This window comes from Xyrauchen texanus, chromosome 17, assembly GCF_025860055.1.
Source record: "Xyrauchen texanus isolate HMW12.3.18 chromosome 17, RBS_HiC_50CHRs, whole genome shotgun sequence".
NCBI classification, from domain to species: Eukaryota; Metazoa; Chordata; class Actinopteri; order Cypriniformes; family Catostomidae; genus Xyrauchen; species Xyrauchen texanus.
Window position 1 is genome coordinate 21,493,438 of NC_068292.1, and position 21,783 is coordinate 21,515,220.

General features: G+C 38.0%; 1 pseudogene; it reads right to left on the reverse strand.

Annotated features, from left to right (window-relative positions):
• The window catches only part of LOC127658347 (glutamate receptor ionotropic, kainate 5-like), an 87,209-nt pseudogene that overhangs the window by 6,579 nt on the left and 58,847 nt on the right, over window positions 1–21,783 (reverse strand).

The window sequence follows — 21,783 nt, forward strand, 5'->3', positions numbered from 1 at the left end:
TAAAAACATTCAGAACTGGTATTAAAAGCAAATATACATTTTTATTTAAATACCACAATTTTACATAGTAAATACATACTTCAGACAACCATATTCTTCTTAAAACAGCAGTAAAAGATGGCTTCAACTTGCAGAACAAACATTTTTAATAATTGCAATCTTTACCAGAAAGCCACACATTAAATAACCTGAATAGACAGCACACCACTCTATTAATAGAATGGATTAATCATGAACCAAATGCTTGGAAAGCATTAACATACAGCTTTTTGCAATCTAAGATGCACAAAACAAAACTTCCTGTAGGAAAAATTAAATGTATGACATGACCATACAAAACAGAAAAGAAAAAAAGTGACATTTTATTTTAGGTACACACAGTGTTTTGTTGGCTGCAAATCATTACCATATAGTACCATAAGCCAAAAATAACTTTCTAAGAGGACAGGACTCACATTTAAGTAGTTTTTGACATTCAAAGTTCAAGCATCTTTCAGTGTAAATCCAGATAACACAGTTGTAAAACATTCTCAGTGCCAACGTAATCTTCAGACATCTGTCAAAAAGTTTTTGTCCAACCTTATTCTGCTTTCCATTCATGATCAGCAAGGTCTGCTATGAGTGTAAGCACTCGGGGGTTCACTGGGAGCTGTTTTTTGTTTTTCCTCGATTCAACTTTGGTGACCTTCTCTGGGTTTATGCTGAAGAAGCACCTTAAAAAGATAATTGAATGACTGAATTTGTTGCTCATAAATATACACTGATTAAAGCATTAGTTTACCAAAAAAAAAAAATGAAAATTCTGTCATCATTTACATGTTCCAAACCTGTATGAATTTCTTCTGATGAACATGTGGGTAACCAAACCATAGTATGGGAAACAATTACTATGGAAGTCAATAGGGACTAGAAACTGTCTGGTAACCCATATATTTTAAAATATCTTTTGTGTTCAGCAGAAGAAACAGGTTTGGAACCTCTTGAGGGTGAGTAAATACCCAGCAACCATTTGGACTTTTAATGACCATTGAAAAGACATCCCTCTGACACGTCCCATCATGGTTGAAAAATTGTTTCAAAATGAAAGTTATGAAACGTATCTGAATGCATTTTAGGAAATGTTTGGTGTAGCGTATTTTTACAGATTTATGCCATCCTATTGCGACTATTTTTGGGCAGGGACATGACGTTGCCGTCGGTCCAATGTTTGCTGGGTAATGACAGAATTGTCATTTTTGGGTGAACTATACCTTTAACCACAACAAAACTTTAGTGTACTATTTAGAGAGTAAAGGAAGTCTTTTATTTGCAACTTTTTTGCATTGTAACATTCTATAAAATATATAATTTGTGATCTGCTGAAGTCAGTTTTTAGAATGTCATTATTTTCTCACCATCTAGTCAATGTTCCATTTTTGGGTGAAAATGTTTACAATTTCTGTAACACTTTACAAAAAGTTAACATTAATTACTCACCCTCATATCGTTCCAAACGCGTAAGACTTCTGTTCATCTTCGGGAAACAAATGAAGAATTTAATGAAATCTGAGATCTTTCTCTCCCTCCATTGACAGCTACACAACAACCACTTTCAATCCCGAGAAAGGTAGTTAAGACATAATTAAAGCAATCATGTGAATCCAGTGGATTAACTTCAATTTTATGAAGCAACATGGGTGCATTGTTTGGGCAAAAAACAATTTACCAATTTATTTACAAAAATATTGATCTGTAACACTTGTTCATCAATCAAATCACTTTATTGAGAGCATCATGACACGTGTGTTGTATGGCTGCGAGAGCAGACATTGTGTTAGTGCTTTTGGTAAAAAATTTTTTTAAATAAAGTAGTAAATTATGCTCTTTTGCACAAACAAAGCAATCGCGATGCTTCATAAATTGAGGTTAATCCACTGGTGTCACATGGATTACTTTAATGATGTTTTTACTACCTTTCTGGACCTTGAAAGTGGTAGTTGCATAGCTGTCAATGGAGGGACAGAAAGCTCTCATGTTTCATTAAAAATATCTCCATTTGTGTCCCAAACTTGAACGAAAGTCTTATGGGTTTGGAAGGACATGAGGGAGAATAATTAAAGACAATTTACAGAATTAACATAATTTTCAACATTAGTTAATGCACTGTGAACTAACATGAACAAATCATGAACGGCTGTATTTTTCTTACAAAAATGAAGATTAAATGCTGTTACAAATGTAATTCCCATTGTTAGTTCATGTTAGTTTGTACATTACCAAATGTTAACAAATGAGACCTTACTGTAAAGTGTTACCACAAATTTCAAGTAAAAAAACAAATGGTTTAATGCCTACCTTTGCATGAACTTCAGAGTAGAACCCAGTTCCAAAGGGTAATGAAGGTTAAAACAGTAGTAACTGCCAAACATCATGCACAATGCAGAGATGAATGTAGAAATGTGCAGAGTTGTAATCTTTTGGTCGATGCTCAGCATGAATAGTTTTGATGTGTAGCAGGAAGAGCCCTACAGACAAAAACAAACAATAAAATGCCTTTGGTTTTAATATATTTTGGAGCTTTAATCTCAGTGTACTGAAATTCACAACCAGCCATTCTTTGACAATGTACCTGTGAATTACCTTTAACAGTAACTTCCCTATAGTCACCCAAAAAAAAGAAAATTCTGTCATCATTTACTCACCCTCATGTTGTCCCAAATCTGTTGTCCCAAACCTGTATAAATGTCTTTGTACTCCTGAACACAAAGGAGGATATTTTGAAGAATGTTTGTAACCAAACAGTTGTGGGGCACCATTGACTCTCATAGTATTTTTTTCCTTAAAGTCAATGGTGTTTGGTTACATTCTTCAAAATATCTTCCTGTGTTCATCAGTACAAAGACATTTATACAGGTTTGGAACAACATGAGGGTGAGTAAACTACGACAGAATTTTTTTTAATTTTTGGGTGAACTATCCCTTAAAAATGTTTTATGACACCAAATTTTATTCATTCAAGCTTGGATTGTCTTGAGAGAAATCTCTCCACTTCTGTATTTGGCCATCTGTGCAATCACAAAGTACATCAGTAGAGTTTGTTTTTGGCAGGTGCATCAAAATGTAATTCCTCCCAACCTCTGAATTTAACAGCCAATTGAATGTCTCTTTCACAGGTACATAGTATGCAAATTGCTCTGTCCGATTCTCATCTCTACCTAAAAGTATTCTTTTTGGTTCAACCTTTTTGAATACTTTTTTAAAGGTCTGACTCCTTGAGGACTCTGTTCACATAGGTCCCTTATGACAAACAGAAAACAAGTCTGATTACTTTACAGCAGTAAAGATTTGAAAAATAGTCTCCATGGGTAACGACAAACTCTGCAGAAGTGAATGTAGCTTACTAAAAGTATATGTCTGTCCCAATTAATGAATATTTTGCATCTCATCTACAATATTTTGTATTGTAGAAGCTGGGAGAAGAAACTGTCCTTGTAATTTCAGATAAAATATGTTAACATATCCCATATACAAATCGTCAAAATTTTGAAACGGGCCAATTTCACTTCTGACTCACCTGTATTTGCATCCAGGTCAGCTCAGTTGAAACAGACGGTATTTCCGATGCAGAATGCCGATGTGAATCGCTAATGCTGTTTACTGAACAGTTCCTGTGCTTCCTAGACCTGTGAGATGTAAAAGAGGGCATTATTTGAAAAGCACTTTTGCTCACTTATGGTTCTTTAAGTGAGAAACAGGACTGGGCACATCCTGGCACTGATGACTACATAGTGAAATACTGCATGTCAAGGCCGTATCACCTACTGCATGTGCAGCCACAGCAGTGTTAAGAGCTTTTATGGCTCTTAATTTGGAAAACGACTGTTTGCAATCAACTGCGACACATTTGAAAATGGCGCGAGGTTCGTTGCGATGCAGTCTTCATTGCATAACATATTCCCTCAGACTTTGCACTGTTAAACAACAAAAGCAGCAAGTGTACATTTTAATGCATATTCAAAACTTATCCTGAACTCAACCAATAACCAATGCGAGATATCGTTTAAACATGTTATTCGCCTCGCCATGGTTACAGTTCGACATACTAAATGCGTTACAAACGTTTCAAATAAAATAAATCAGAGCGAATTCGTTTATTTCCAATATGTACGTTTATCTATTAAAAGGATACATCGTTACCATCTAGACAGCCAACAGGTCCACGTCATTTAAGATTTACAATGACATTAAAGATATGAAAATACAATACAACATACAAATGTATTCAAATAACTAAAACAATTATTGAACGTCAACTTTACAGAATTTGTTTATTTATGCTTACCAGACAGATTTCGAGTGGGGAAAAAATGTCACTTCAGCAGCTCGTCGTGGTCTGTGCGTTGATTCTTGCTGTCCGTTTCAGAAAAACCGCCAGTTCAAGTTCAAAAGGCGCGAACACACGTCTTGAGCGCTGATTGGACAAGTCTAAAGGCAATAACTTTAAAACATAAAATGCTTGTTAAAAATAGGGTTTCTTTATATTGTGCAGCGTCGTGGCACATATTGGACAACTGAAAATCCAATAAAAAATAAAGACTGAGCTTCAACATATACAATTATGCTTTTCAACATTTTATTAACATGATGCAATACGATGCATATGGTCAATAAAATAAATAAAATAAAAGACTGGACTTTAAAACATGTCACACATTGCATGTTATATCAATTTAATAATAATTCCATGACACTGCATTAGTTTTTATTTTATTAGTTTTATTTGATAATAATAAATCAAAGTCATTGAAATCATGTAATCCAGAGACCAGGTCAGGCGTATTTTCATAGAGGTACACACATTCTTGTAGACCATATCATTGTGATTTATTGTTAAAAAAACACAACAGTTCTAACAGCATGCATCTGTAGTAAACACAGTGATTTACCGTTTAGTGTTTTTGTGTAATTTACTGTTGTTTTAAGGGTTTTTACGGTAAAGTAATGCAGTTTTTACAAAGCAATAATGCAAAAGTTAATTTTTTTTTCTTGTATTTACATTAACGGTATTTAACTGTTAATTAAACGGTTATTTCATGTTTTATCATTTACAGGTTTTTACCGTTGCTACTTTACAGTCTTTCACCGTTAAAACTACGGACATTTTTTACAGTGAAGGATCCCTATTAGGGCCAATTTTGTTTTCTTTATATATGTTATCGCTTGGTTCTGTGATTCGAAAATACAACAAAAATGATCATTTTTATGCAGTTGGCCTGTAGTTGTATTTGTTGTTAAATCCCAATGATATGATTAATTTAAATATTTTTTCAGTGAGATATCTGGGTGTCTATTGTGATTCCAAGTTAAAAATGTTATAGTACTTCAGGAGGTTAGTTCAATCTTGTTTTTATAAGTTAAGGAACATTTCCAAAGTGAGTTGAGTTTTAGGCATACAGAGAAGCTTTTCATGCTTTTATTTCATCTTGCCTTGATTATTGTAATGCCCTGTTTTCAACTTCAAATCAACGCATGACTACAATCAGTGCAAAATGTTGCTGCTAGACGTTTGACATGAACTAGGTCTTTTAATCATATTACTCGAGTTTTAGCTTCTTTGCATTTGTTACCAATTAATTATTTTTAGGGTTGATAAAATTTAAAATTTTAAGATTTTATTAATGACTTCTAAGGCACATGGTTTGGTGCCAGATTATTTATCGGAAATTTTAGGACCTTAAGAAACAGTTTGATCTCTTAGATCTTCTTGTCTTGAACTGTTGGTTGTTCCAAGATCAAGATGCAAAACTAAAGGTGATAGAGCATTTGAAGTGAGGTCCCAACGATTATGGAACAGCCTGCCCGGGGATAACAGATCAGCTGAATATGTGTCTGTTTTTAAGTTTTGTTTAAAAACTAATTTGTATAAACTTGCCTTTATTACTTGGTGAATTTTTGTTATTACCTTGTGTTTTACTGAGAGTGATTTGATTTAATGTTTTGAGGAGAAATTGTGCTAAATTGCTAAAAGGTGCTATAAAGTTATTATTAGTATTAGTATTACAATAACCCTGCATGTTTGCTTGTGTGCACGTCAATGTATAAACTGTGTATTAACTGAATATTACATGAATTGTACCATAAAAAAGGTCATGGTGCTTCCTCCATGAATGGTGCCATACTGGATGTTGGTTTGATCAGCCAGGTCATCAGGTGATTCGATTGGTGCTTCCATTCTCTGCACTGTCAGAAATGCAGCTAGATTGGCAGTGTATGAGGAGATTATTATAAGAGTAAACGCCCACCTACAAGAGAGAAACAGAGAGAGTGAGACAAACAGGACACAAATGATGGAAAGCAGAGAGAAAAAAGTCCACAGCTGTTCAAAGTATATTGACTCCATTGGAATGAACATCAACACATACGGACCCCAGCACACGCTCATACTCACCAGACCCCACTAACGCAGCGTGTGGAGAGGGCTCGGGGCATGATCTCAGATCCCTGCTGCATGAAACCACCTACAGGAAACCACAGGCTGTTTCCTAGAGTATACTGGTTCTCCAGCAGGTCTCTGCGCTCTCGCAGACATGGGTGAGGGTTATACCATTCATACGGACTTAACCTGAAACAAGTACAAAGAGAGAGAGAGAGAGAGAGAGAGAGAGAGAGAGAGAGAGAGAGAGAGAGAGAGAGAGAGAGAGAGAGAGAGAGATTTAGAATAATGAACGTAGTGCATGTGACTGTTTATTTTTGTATGTGTATGAGTGTGTGCTGTTGATGTGTGTTTGTGTATACCTAGCAGAAAGGAAAAGTACACAGCTGACAGCAAGGTAAGCCAGCAGCATGAAGAGCCAAACAGCCGGTGAGAAGGGATCCAGGAAGGAGAAATAGCCTGGCTTCCTTCCCTGAGAGACAGAAAGAAAAAAACAGGTAACTGATGAAACTGATGGAAGGGAGGTGGTATACTGTGAATATTCAGTAGCATGCAGAAAATACATGAAAATGTAGTATTGTATAATAAAGTCTTATAAACTTTTAATATATATTTCTGAGTGATACATATATTTAGGCATTACCATATATCGTCTTTAGTACAACATTTCAGGCCCTTGAATCTGATTAGATAAGCGACGTTCCAAGAGCGCCTATATTTGTTTTTCGGCAACATGCAAAGGTTTATTTTAATTAGCAACGCAAAAATAAATGAAATATTGTATGTCAAATTTAAGTAACTTTATATTTATATAAACTTAATTTTTAAAGAAATGTTGTATAAAAGCAATAAGGCTTGTATCTGTTTATTGTTAATATTATTTTATTATTATGATCTTCACTGCCTGTTATCATGCAGGCATGGCATTTGCACCCAACTTCTATAATATTCTCTCTGTTCATTAAAATCCGTTTCAGTCCTGCACACTTTACTCACACCACAAGAGGGAGCAATTGATCAAAGTGCAACACACCACTCAGTCACCAAATATGGATTATTAAAGCTGTGTATTTTTAATGTTAAAATACTTTCTCCTACTCAGTAATTTTTTTCATCAACAAAAATTTATTGCAATTTTGAAACATGTTTAAATTATGACATGAGCACTCGCATGGAATGAAGACTCCAGTTTATCAGTAACCTTATAAAGCTGCTTTATTCTACATGGAGAGGGTCTGCTCATGGGGGCTGGCATGTTGTGATCACATGACCAGCTGAATACTACTCCATTAATCTCAGTAACCACACTTTTATTGGACACTTTCACTCATATTTTAAATTAATCATGGCTGACTGTGAATAATCTACAATTGTTAACATTGTTAACTGAAAACTATTGAATTTGAATAATGCTACATCTATAACCCAAGGTGTGTGTGTGTAAATATAAGCCAAAAAAGTACTGAGTGCACTTTAAATATGTAAAGATAACTAAAAACAAACCATTAGTGGGCTGATTTCCCTGAAAAGTGCAAATAATATGCCTCAATTGTGATTTCCAAAATTGCTGTTTGTTTGAGCAGGTTTCCATTCTGACACAGCAACATTGCCATAACCAGTTGTGTAAGTTTGGGGCGGGACTATCTGTTTTTTGCCCAAATGGCAGCTGTATTAAGAAATATGTTTGAAAACAATGTTTATTTTTGCAGTTTATTTTTTTTTTATGCTACTGTTGCTGAAATTACACACTTCAACTTTAATACAGTTCCATCAGAAGCAGAATTCGCTGTTAGTGTTTACTGAGCAAAGGTACAACCTATATTGCACTTACCAGTTTTCAGTTTAAGTGTGTGTACAGTATGTGAGTGTGACTTACTATATGGACCCTGTAGAGAATACTGATGCCCAAGGTCATAAAGGGCTTTGAGAAGTCAATGACCTTCTCTCTCTCAGACGTAATGGTAAAAGAAGCTACTGCCAAATCAGCTTTCTGCTCCAGAGTATGAAGAAAGAGGAAATGAGAGTGAGACAAAACATCAAAAAGTAGAACAGAAACACCCACAACTTGGAAATACATATTTAGACACAATAATGAAATTAAATGGAATTGAGTTGAATGCAACTCTATGATTTCCATAATTCATTCAGAAGGGAAAGAGGTGATGAGGAATAGTACATACTCTGTTGATCAGCTCTCCCACCATGCCTGTCCATGAGCCGTTGGGTTCTGGAGCTCCATACAGTCCATCGTCCACCAGTTTGATGCGGAAGGTGAACTTGAGAATATCAGCCAGTTCTCTCAACATGTCTACACAAAATCCCTCATATTGCTCGTTCCCCTCAAACTCCTGATAATTCACTTTTCTCATCATATACGGGTTCTCCTGTACATTGAGACACACATCATACAGGTGATAAACATTTGGGTAAACAGAAGTTGGCGACATAGGCAGGACGTTTCTGAGGTGCAGTTGCTTCTCACCAGTATGGTGGTGACGATGAGGCTCTTGTTGGCCAGAGTTTCAGAGAAGTTGATGTCCAGACTGGTGGAGTTCATCAGCAGAGTGTTATTGGAGTACCAAATCCCAATCTAACACAGAGATGGATGAGACATAAAGGGATCAAAATAAAAAACTTCTTGAATGTATTCAAACGTAGTGTGTGTGTGTGTGTGTGGGTCAAGCTAGACTACAGTGATGGCAAAACATGAAATCACCTCCAGCGGAGACATCAACTGTACCCAGAGAAAATTAATTAATTTAAAGTTGAAGAATGTAACTCTTTCTGTGCTAAAATATTCCTCCTATCCAAGCGTAATATGCAGAGACAACTATAAGTAACTATACGTTTTTCTGTGGCTCTTTGAAAATTACTCTGTTTATTTGAGCAACCCACATTGTGTGTGTGTGTGTGTGTGTGTGTGTGTAACCTCTTTGTGGCCTCCCCTGTGCTTCTCCAGGATGTGGAGGGTGTAATTGGTCCTCTGGCCTTTGCTGTTGAACTCAACTCGACCTGTCAATCCATCATACTCCACCTGATCAAAATCATGAGAACAGAGACAGAAAGGCAGACAGAGAAGAATAGAAAACAATTGTTACTTCATAACAAAAAGGAATATCAAAGTTAACGTGTTAACGTAGGCAATTCATATCTGCTAGTTTTTTAACACAGTTAACATATTAAAAACATTATAACTGTTTATTTCTGTTCAGTGTGCTTTCTGAAAAATTATCAGAAAAAAAACGATTGGAACTAATTGGAGTGCACACAGTCATTTTCTGTCTTTGTATGCTAGAATTTCATCATCATTGAAGCACAAAAAGTAAAATGTCACCAACGAGTTAAACAATTTCATCTTTCGTAGAAATGTTACCTAATTATTACACATAGGCCTTGGAACTGAATGTGTAAGCAGCATTAGATATTTTAATCGATAAATAGCCCAACAAAAAACAACACAATATAAAAGATGATCTCTAATGCAGAGAACAATGCTGGGTGGCTTTGAGGATGTAGTTCATATTAAAGGAATATATCAACCAAAATGTTAAAATTCTGTTATTCTAATAATTTACTTAATGTCAAGTTGTTCTAAACCTGTATGACTTTATTTCTTATGCGGAACAAAAGGAGATGTTTTAATAAAGATAGACCTCCAGTGGACAATGCCTCACTTTAATGAATGGAAAATGAAAGGAATTTAAAGTATCATAAACGTAGTCCATTTGACTCATGCATCATATTCCAAGGCTTCTGAAGACATACGATAGGTTTTGGTATCCCTGCCAACACTCCCGATTTCACTGTGTATCTCCCAATTTTCCACCCTTCCTTCCGCTGTACTCATGATGTACAATTTTTCCAGATAAACTCATAAAATCATAAAATGATTTTATGATTTTATGTATCCTAGTATACTGGATCATCCCTTATTTAAATATGAAGTTATGCATCCAATATCAAATCAATACAGGACGCGATTTGTCCAGCAAGCTGATCAGATGGCGTCACGGCAAAATCGTTCCAGATTGTTAATTTAACATTGATATAAGCAGGGTTGGGGAGTAACTAAATATATGTAACAGGATTACGTATTTAAATACAAAATATAAGTAGCTGTATTCCACTACAGTTACAATTTAAATAATTGGTAATTAGAATACAGTTACATTCAAAAAGTATTTTGATTACTGAAGAGATTACTTTGCATTTTATTGTCATTTGTTTCATTTAATATTTAGTCCTTTCAGATGGAAAACATTTATACATATAAATGATTTGATCCAAAGTGCATTTGAACAGAGGAGAAACACTTTCTTATGATGTGTTACATTCATACGAGCAGACAGAGAAGTAAGTTTGAAGTAAGTTTGAAGCAGAAGAAACAGAAATAAACCTTGTGTAAATTGTCATCTTTACGCTAAGCTAAAATGCTATTTCTAGCCATTTTACATGCACATGTTACCAGACATTATCATATTTTTTATAAAGAAAATTCATGTTAGATCATAATTTATTTTTTCTAGTAAGACCTTTGATGTTAGGGCAAAAATCATGTTCTTGATAATAATTTTTGTGTTGTTTTCCTGTAAAAATATCTAAAAATCCTTAAAACAAGATCAATTTGATTTATCTTGTTTTAGAAACAACACTGCATAAGATATTTAGGTTTTTTAGAGAATACATTTTTAATATGTGTATTTTGTCTTACTGTACTGTAAGTGAAACAAACTACCAGTCCTGAAGAAGTAATCCAAAGTATTTAGAATATGTTACTGACCTTGAGTAATCTAACATAATATGTAAAAAATTACATTTTACAACATGTATTCTGTAATCTGTAATGGAGTACATTTCAAATGTTACCCTGGATATAAGTTGGAAATGTTTTACTCGGTGGGTAAGTGTTCATCTGAAAAGTACACACATTGTGCTGAAACATGCTAATACTGTGGAGGGCATAGTAAGAGACCATCTGAAAAGTCCACATATTGTGCTAAAACTGTGGATGTTTTTAATGAAAAACAGAAGGTTCAATAAAAATGTTCAATAAGATGTACAACATTACACAGATCCAGCAATGTTTGAATACAGTCACTGATTCATAAAGACAAGAAGTACAGTTGAAGGACAAAAAATATATATTGTGGCATGGGGGGCGTGGTCGTGTGTCGGTCTGCGGCAGAGAGAGCGGTAAGGCTTGTCACCTGGTTTGTATTATCTCTAACACCTGTGTCTTGTTGTAGTGATACGGAGAAAGACATTTAAGGAACGCCAAGTGTCGAGAGAGAGCGAGAGAGAGAGAGAGAGAGAGAGAGAGAGAGAGCGAGCGAGCGAGCGTTTACGGACATGTCCTTCATGTGTGTGTGTTTTGTCTTTTGCTTCAGATTTATATTAAAATATTATTTATATCGTCAAGCCGGTTTTCGCCTCCTCTTTTCCATTGACTGTTTTACATATATATATATTAACCAACACAGATGTATACATAAATATGATAAAGAAAATAAATAATTGTCTAATAAAAAGTCATGGGTCAGAAAAGTTCTCAGCATATAAAAAAGATATACACTAAACAGAACATTAATAATAACTCAAAAAACATTTACTGCTAAAACTGTGAATACATGGTCAATTTCTTGGTATTATTCATCTTCAATATAGTATTACTGACCGGTACTGTTTCTCCCTGTATTACACAGTCTGCGTGGTGCACCTACTCCCTACGGAGACACCATCTTACCTTAGGGGGCTCCACTGGCTAGAGGGGCACCAAAAACTCCACCAGCTGCCATTCCTAGCACCACGACCCATACCCCTGAAAAAAATCTTGCTATTTTTCACAAACCGATGTTGGCAGGTATGGTTTCAGGTGAGAACAACCTGGAATATACGTAATTCTTTTGTAAAAATATTGATTCTAAAGTGCTATGAGAGAAACTTGTTCACAGTGGCTCAGGTGTTCATGCGAGAACGTGTGTTGTTTAGTGCTAAAAAATGACAAATCACATGGACTGCTTTCATGATACTTTTGGATCCTTTTTAAAGGTTTAAAGTAAGACACTATCCACTGATATTAGATTGGAAAAGACAGTGGGCTATCTTCATAAAAATATATCCTCTTGTGTTCCACATAAGAGAGAAAGTTGAATAGGTTTGGAACAACATGAGGATGATTAAATGATGACAGAATTGTCATTCTGAGGTGAACTATCCCTTTAAAATACACACACTGACCATTCGCAGATAGTTCATGAGACTGGTTCCGTGTTGCCAGATCTGAGGAGAGGTGCAGCTGAGAGGTCTGACGCCGATCTCCTGACTGCGGTTCAGTTCCTGCACTGCACTCACCACCACATGAACTGCATCAAACAGTAGCGCTGACGACAGCTATTATCACACACATACAGTTTTGAATGTGAGCAGTGTGTGTGAAAGAAACATTCATAGGCTTTTCTTTCCTTTCTTGTGTTTGTGGTTGTCTCACCGCTGGTCCGGGGTATGGGTTAATGTCACAGCCCTCTCTCCAGGACAGGTTAAGGCTCCTGATAAACTCCAGGTAAAATGGGTGGGAGGTGTTGAACATTGAAAAGCCCACAATATTGGACTGATCATCCACTATATCTTCTAACCAAAGCAATGGGAAGTCCTACACCCATTCACACCCAAACAAACACATACACCCATAAAGGAATGTCATCAAACACCAGCAAAGAATCACATATTGTTGCTGTGAATTAAAAAAGGGTGAAACTAAACATTACTGTGTTTATATATTATATAATACCAGATAGGTTTGTGTAGTACCAGTAGGGCTCGCATGTAAACTATGAATAGCATGTGAGGGTTTTTAGTATGTGTATAAGGATAAGTTTCAGTATAATTTGTTAAAGGGATAGTTCCCCCAAACATTAAATATCTCTCATTATTAACTACCCTTCATGATATCCCAGGTGTGTAGGACTTCATATTGTAACTCATTTGAAGATAAATATCTTAGCTCAGTAAGGTCCTTAAAATGTAAGTGAATAGAGATGTCTCTTTTGAAGCTCCACAAATCGCAGACAGTCAGCATAAACGTCATCGATGTAGGAACAGTATGTGAGCTAGGATTTAAATTAAATTGTCCTTATTCTACATCATTCTTATGTAAGGACATTTATAATGGAATTAGTTGTGTTCGACAACCATTGTAAGACAGATAAATCACAAATAATTAGATTATTTGTCTGTATAAAATTATCCACCATTAAAATCATAATACAATGTCTCGTTATATCCACTTACAATATCTATTGTAAGGAATTAGCTTTAATGAGGGAATTATGATTAATTAACTTATTGGAGTGATATTATTCTCATGGCTTATTGAATATAATATCACACATATGTAGGTATAGCTTTGAATCGAAACAGGGATGAGATTATTTATTGAATATAAACCACAGTCAAATTACAATCCTTTGTGTGGAGGATTCTTACAAGCTTCCCGCTCATAATAGTGCATGTTTAATAATGAACTTTTATATCTTGGATACAACTAAATATAAAAATAAATAATTAACATAAACATTCCTGAAATGCAGATTTAAATGATAGTAAGCATGAGTCAAATTACATTTCAGAATTATCTAGCAAGGATGGGTATTGTGTACATTTTGGGTCCAAATGCATACTGTACATTTTAGAGGGTTAAATCAGCTAAGTACAGTGACTTTGTGTGTAATGTTCATGGATTAAGATGAGATGTCTTCATATTAGTATTGTGCAAATACGAGGGGCTTTAACAAGGAAACCTTTCAAAGAAAGCCTTCCTTAGCTCTGTGTGGAAGTTCAGAAGGTCATGCTAAGTTTGCTCCATGTCACCATCTCATGGGTTGAGGGACCTCTGACCAATGGCCTCTTTTGTTCATTTATTGGCCAGATGTGAGCTTCAGCTAGGCTTCTTGGTGCCTAGTGAGCTGAATCTTTTAATTTATGATATTGAGGAATTCCAGGATTAAAAGGTTGGGTTTTCTAGATTCAAGTCATATTGCTAGCAATTGTTTGCTCTTCTGCACCTAATATCCTACATCGATATGACTCCAGTGGTTAAATTAATGTCTTCCAAAGAGATATGATCAGTTTTGGTGTGAAAAAAAATAAAATATTTAAATACCTTTAAACTATAATCCAACGTGAGGGTAAGCTTCACGAGTGGGTGCAGTCAAAGCGGTCTCTTATGAGACAAATTCACGTTGCCATGATAAAGATGAAATATCACATTCTCCACTCAGTTGAGACATCGAGGATAATCACACAAACACACCATTGTGGGTAAAGAAACTGATAAAAATAGATCTAAACCAAAACCAAAACCAACAAAGCTACTGTACAGTGTTTCTCCTTCTCACTAGTAAACAGCACTTGTCTTCCGGCTGTGAAGCACGTGCGTCAGTTCTCGCATGTTTTAAATGTCAATACGATTATGTAACATGTGTACTGCTGCAGAACGGAAGCATGGTTTAGAGTAAAAAAGTACTTAAATATTGACCAAAAGTGATTGTATTGCTTTGGAAGACATTCATTTAACCTCTGGTGTCGTATCAATGACATTTATGCTGACTGTCTTTGATTTTTGGAGCTTCAAAAGAGAAATCTCCATTCACGATTTAAAGGACCTACTGAGCTAAGACATTTAAATAATTTTCTTCAAATGTGTTCTTGTGAAGAAAGAAAGACATACACACCTGGGATATCATGAGGGAGAGTAAATAATGAGAGAATTTTCATTTTTGGGTGAACTATCCCTTTAAGTAAAGTAGCGACTAGTTTCAGTAGTGCATGTAAAGTGTGATTAACACATTAGGCTAGTGACAAAAGGTCTCTGTAGAGTGCATACAGTTTATGTTAGGTTATGCTATTGACTAAAGGTTTCAACAGTGTGTGTGATGCTTCAATAAAGTGTCAGCTTAGACAAGTGACAAGAGATTTTAGTAGTGTACATAAGATTTGTTTAACATGCTAGTTTAAACTAGTTACTAAAGGTTTCTATAGAGTGCATACAGTTAATGTACCATGTTAGGTTAGACTAGAGACTAAAGATTTCAGTACTGCGTGTTGGGTTTGAGTAAATTGATGGGTTAGAATAATGACTAGTGTGTGTACAGTGTGTGTACAGTGTACTCTTTTGTAGGTTATGGTAATTTGTAGAGTTTGAGCTGTGAGGAGGGGGGGAAGGGGGTGTTGAATTGTGAAGTCTGCGCGGGGTTTGCATAATAAAGATAAATTGTTAATACAGTAGTTGGGGTTCCAGGCATGAATATATATTGGCAGGAAAATAGGCCAAGAGCTATTCCGTTCCCTTACCATAGTGGTTAGAATGTACTTGTAAAATGCTGATGTCATTCCCAACTCTGACGCCTAAAAAGAAAAGCAAGAAGAGAGCACAAAAATATGTGTTTGTTTAAATGAGAGAGAGATGTGTTTGTTAATAATGTTTTAGTATAAATTGTGGAGTCCTTGAACAGTATTTTGATATTTATGGTCATTATGAATGATATTTAACAAAGCTGAATTACTCTTGGATAATAAGTCAAACTGAGGTATGGAAAAGGAAGAGAGAGAGAGAGAGAGAGAGAGAGAGAGAGAGAGAGAGAGAGAGAGAGAGAGAGAGAGAGAGAGAGAGGACAAGCGAGATTGAGCTGGGGGAGGAAGAGAGAAAGGTGAAAAAGAAAATCTGACATGAACAGGAATCAGGAAGAAGTCTATAAGCTTTACCGAAAAGCTTATTGCACGTTTTATGAATAAAAGGTAAAAATAGGGCAAAAAAACAAAATCAAATAAAAAAATGTTAGGGTTATGGTTTGGGGTTATATAAATAGTATATAAATAGTAAAATGGCAGTCAAAATAAATAAGTTACTATATTAACTTAATACAATATTATTTTCATTTTATTTTATATGAGGTTCTGAATATTTGCAACTGTTACACCAGTCAACATAATCACATAGGAAATCAGCGTGTTAATTCTGAATGTTTTTCCACAAGTTAGACCCAATATGCTGAATTCCAGACTGTTACTGTTAGTTAAGAGAATTTTTATGTAATTGCTACTTACATTTTTTTGAAAATTAGACACACCAAGTCTTGTATACTATACAAGTATATAAGTATACTATAGTGTATTATAAGTGAAATAATGCTGTTTTAATGTAATTAAAATACACCCTAAGGTGTATAATTAACTTAGCATGAAAAGTATCATTGTAAAGGAATTCAATGGAAAGGAGGAGGCGAGAACCGGCTTGACAATATAAATAATATTTTAATGTAAAACTGAAACCAAAAGACACAAACACACAGAGGTGTCGGACAGCTGCCCGTAGACACGCTCTCTCTCCCGCACCACCATCTGCACTCGGCCTTTATCCCTCTCAGAGGCTTGATTAGCCTGATAAGGGGCCGGGTGTGTAAAATCCCGACCTGGCCCCACCCTCCGCCCTGTCATATTTCTCCCTCGTTCTCTCGGGACGGGGAGCCCCCGGCATGACGTACATCCCCCCCCCTTTCCCTGGGGGAGGGCGTGCCTTACGCCCCATCTGCCGGCAGGTCATCCCCACCTTCCTGAATCAGGGTGGGCAATAGGGTTGCAAGTAAGCATTAGCATTAACCCTAACACTTACCCTACCAACCCTAACCTTTTTGCAAATTTAGCCTAAATTAAGCTATCTCTGTAGTTGATACTGATAAACTTGTATTTCTCATAAATGAATGAAAAATATTTAATTGAAAATTTTTCATACGATCACGTCATGTTACTGTTGTAACCTCCATTCCCTGATGGAGGGAAAGAGAGGTTGTGTCGAATGTAGTCTTTCTTGAGAGCCTCACATACCTCTGGATTTGAGAAAAGGCTAATGAGAAATTGGCAGACAGAATTTGCATGTCCTTTATACACATACGGGTATAAAGGGAAGCGGACGTGCGTCTGTCAGTCAGGTTTTTCACTCAGGAGCCGAGAGTAAAGTTCGGCCGTTTACAGTGTTAGGTCTAGTGTCATGCATCATGCACCTCCAGGAAGAAAGGTACGGTGGGGCTGAGAGTGGCGCCCTGACCCCATTGGTACCAATCGTCAAGCCGTGAAGACTGTGGGGAGGGTTCCAGTCCAACCCGACGCTCACAGCAGCACGGGAAAGCATGTCGGCCGTCTGCGCATCAGCCTCAGATTGGGCGGGATGACCCGAAGGTGGCAGCCCAGTTGAGTCTTCTGCGTCAGACGCCTGAATGCTCTCTGATGCAGCGGCGACATCATCATCCAACTCAGGGGGCTCAAGGGAGAATGCGGGTTGGCCGTGAGATGAGCCGCACTCACCTCGAGCCCGGACGGAAGCAAGCGAGCGCGCCGGGGGACGGGTGGTTTGCAGGGACGTACCTGGCGAAACTGAGCCCGCTGCCATCCCCAAATCGCCTCCATCGCCAGCAGGGTTGTCCTCAATCCTGTGGGATTAAGGAGCGACATGGGGGGCGGCTGAAGTGGCATTCAGAACGAGGGAGAAATATGACAGGGCGGAGGGCGGGGCCAGGTCGGGATTTTACACATCCGGCCCCTTATCAGGCTAATCAAGCCTCTGAGAGGGATAAAGGCCGAGTGCAGATGGTGGTGCGGGAGAGAGAGCGTGTCTACGGGCAGCTGTCCGACACCTCTGTGTGTTTGTGTCTTTTGGTTTCAGTTTTACATTAAAATATTATTTATATTGTCAAGCCAGTTCTCGCCTCCTCCTTTCCATTGAACTCCTTTACAATGATACTTTTCATGCTAAGTTAATTTTATATTAGATAATAATTTGTGTAACATAACTAATACTTTCATTGCAAAAATAGAGTTTGAGCCTCTAATTTTAACAAAGTAATGGGACACCATGATGAACTCTATTAGTGGATATTGCCATTATGTTTTAAAAAAACTTTTTTACACCATCATCAAATTCCAACCACAGAGCAATATAATGAATGTGAAACAAGCTAATCAAACATCATTCAGAAAATACGACTGTGTGTTGTACATACCTTTTTCAGTATATGGTAAGATATAGATGCATTAGCATCAATAATAATTGTAGCTATTTTGTCATCACGAATCTCCTTCAGTAAAGGCGTGGGGTCAAGGTTATCATCCAGCATCCTGATGGACAGCGTCTCGCGAGAGATCAGAAAACGCCTTATCAGCTCCTCTAGTCTCAGCAGACCTGTGGGCAACAAAGAGGAGCTGAAGATGTAAGGTACTGTATACTCTACCATAATGGAAAAGAGACTTATAATACCTGAGACGGTCTCTGTTTGTGTGTTTTTTTTTTTTTGTAAAAGGCATGTGTCAATCCATACAATGCTGCTGTGAAGACAGTGTGAGTTTGTGGCAATACAAAAGCCCAGTAAAATGTAAATAACAAGCTGTGCTCTTAAGGGAGCCTGCATGCATATAAAGAGGCAGTAAAGCCAGTGCCAAACTTTAATTAGCTTGAGGGAGGAGAGAAATCAATGTTCTCCACACACTCATTCTCTCTTGCTCTCACTACCTCTTCTTCTGCTCTTTCTTTCACCAATTTCACTTTTTCATTCTGATTTTCCTTTTCCTTTCACTTCATTCCTCACAGATTGCTAAATTGGTCTCTTTCTCAGTATCTCACGCCCTTCTTCCTATAATAAAATTAGTGCATTATGAAGTGAATTCAGCTGTTAAACACACTGAAATAAACATGATCAACCCAGACCAGCCTTACGGTTAATGACTCATGTGTGACAGTGACTATTGCTCTTTTCCAAAATCAAGTGAGCTGCCTACTGAGGCAGTATTTTAAGGCACCACAGGAACAGTCTTAATGCACCTGGATGAGGCAAGAAATGTTGCTTATAAATATATATAGATTTCTCTAAATACTGAAAAGCATAGCTAAAAAAGTTCAGTGTAAAATAAAGTAGCCAAGAGGAGACATTTCAAGAAATTCAACTCTAGACATAAATTGGACGTGGCCCCTTTAAGAGCTGGAGTTTTATGACACATTTTTTCCAGCACTCTCTTATGCATATGGATTGCATGTGTAGAGTCTGACTACGTATTGTGCACATGCCCAATACAGTTATATATATATATATATATATATATATATATATATATATATATATATATATATATACACGGCACAATCTCATTATTTTATTTTTATTTTTTAAACAGCATCAGATAAAACTCCCTAAAAATGGTTTTGTATCCTGTGTTGATTATTTATAGCCCACCGGCTGCATTTGTAACCCACCAGCTACAATAAAATAGATTATTTTGCCCAAAATGTGTGCATGCTATATGTTTTTATGCTCATTAGCTTATTGCCATTAGCATAGGAGTATGCTAATATTGGGCCTCATGTGCTCAGATAGGAGACAAAGGCAGGCCTACACACATTCAAAGCCTGATAACACAAAAACAGCACCAAAATGAAACAACTGGAGTCCAAATAGACTACAGATCCCATCAAGCTTTGCTCACATTTTTTGGAGTCAATTCGGTCAAGCGCAGGTTGACCTGTCTGCTTCCTGGGAATCCTCACACTGCCCGCTCTAGTACGCCCTGAACGAGGCTCCCCTCGGCACAGTTGTGCTGGCACATAGCTGTCCCCAGAGGCTAGGCAAGTATGTGTTCCCCCAGTGAGACTACTTGCACAGACCCTGTGCAAGGTCAGGTTGGACGAGGTGAAGATTGTCCTAGCAGCACCCTACTGGCCCACCTAGACTTGGTTCTTGGACCTCAAGCTCCTAACAACAGCCCCCCCAGCGACCAGACCTCTGGAATCTCCACGACTGGTCCTTGGACATAACATGGAAGACCTAAGTGGCCTTCCACCCACAGTGGTAGACATGATCACTCAGGCTAGGGATCCCACTATGAGGCACTTGTATGCATTAAAGTGGCATCTGTTCGCTAAGTGGTGATCTTACTGATGCAAAGACCCCCAGAGATGTGCAGTTGGGTCAGTGCTTTCCTTCCTGCAGGAGAGGCTGGAGGGGCGGCTGTCTCCCTCCACCTTGAAGGCGTATGTGGCCGCTATAGCATTGCATCACAATGCAGTTGATGGTAAGGTCTCTCTGAAGACTGCCCTCCTGACTGCGCTCACTTCCATCAAGAGGGTAGGGGGCCTGCAGGCATTCTCTGTCAGTGACACGTGCGGTGCGGTCCGGAATACTCTCACGTGGTCCTGATACCCCGACTGGGCTATGTGCCAAGGTTCCCATGACCCCGTTTCGGGATCAGGTGGTGAACCTGCAAGCACTGCCCCAGGAGGAGGCAGACCCAGCCTTGCCGTTGCTGTGTCAGGAGTGTGGTGGCCTCCTGGGTCCTGACCAATGGAGCTTCTTTAGCAGACATCGGCAGAGCAGCAGGCTGGGCAACACCCAACACCTTTGCAAAGTTCTACAATCTCCGGGTTGAGACGGTTTTGTCCCGTGTGTTGTCAGGTCGCTTTTTATCCCCCAGCCATGTTCACGAAGTCGTGGACCCTGGATGTCCTTCCTCCTCAGCCCTGTGGCAGGTGATTTTGCGGAGAAACTCGATGCTGACCCAGTACGTGTGCTAAATAGGCCCTGTACTGGGGTAGGTGCTCCACATGCACTGATTGCCTGTATGTAACCCTGTGTGATGTATCTTCTGCAAGACGGTTTCCCCGTTGGTAAACCCACGTCTTCCTTGGGCAGAGCCCCCTCTGCCACTGTTCAAAACTCTGTATGACAATGAGAGATATTTCTACATAATTACCTCCCATTGGGGAAGGGTGTGGTCTCCACAGTGTTTTCCCCTTGGGAAGGAACACCTCCCCAATGCAGACACTTATGGCTCCCAGCTGAACAATTTCCATTCTTTTTGGGGAGAAAAAAGAGAAGAGGCCACAGCTGGGGCAGCCTGTCCCCATTTTTGGGTAGTCGACTTATCTCCACGGTGCGGGAGACGGTCGTAAGAGCGTTGGGGGAGGTTAAGTGATGGCCGGGTGCACTGGATATGAGGCATGCAACAGTTTGCCCATCTCTCACAGCCAGTCCTCGTAACACAGTTCGGCTAGTTGTAGCGTTTTGTATAGGGACACACAACGTTGAGTGAGTGACAGATAGGGAGCTTCTTGGTTACTTTTGTAACATCCGTTCCCTAATGGAGGGAATGAGACATTGTGTCCCTCCTGCCACAACACTGAACTACACGCTGAAATGGCCGGGACCTTGTCTTGGCACCTCAGCACAAAACCTGAATGAGTGGTTGTGGGCCAGCTCCTTTTATACACGTATGTCCAGGTGAGTGGCATGCAAATTCCACTCTGCAATTCACATTGGCCTTTTCTCAAACATTAG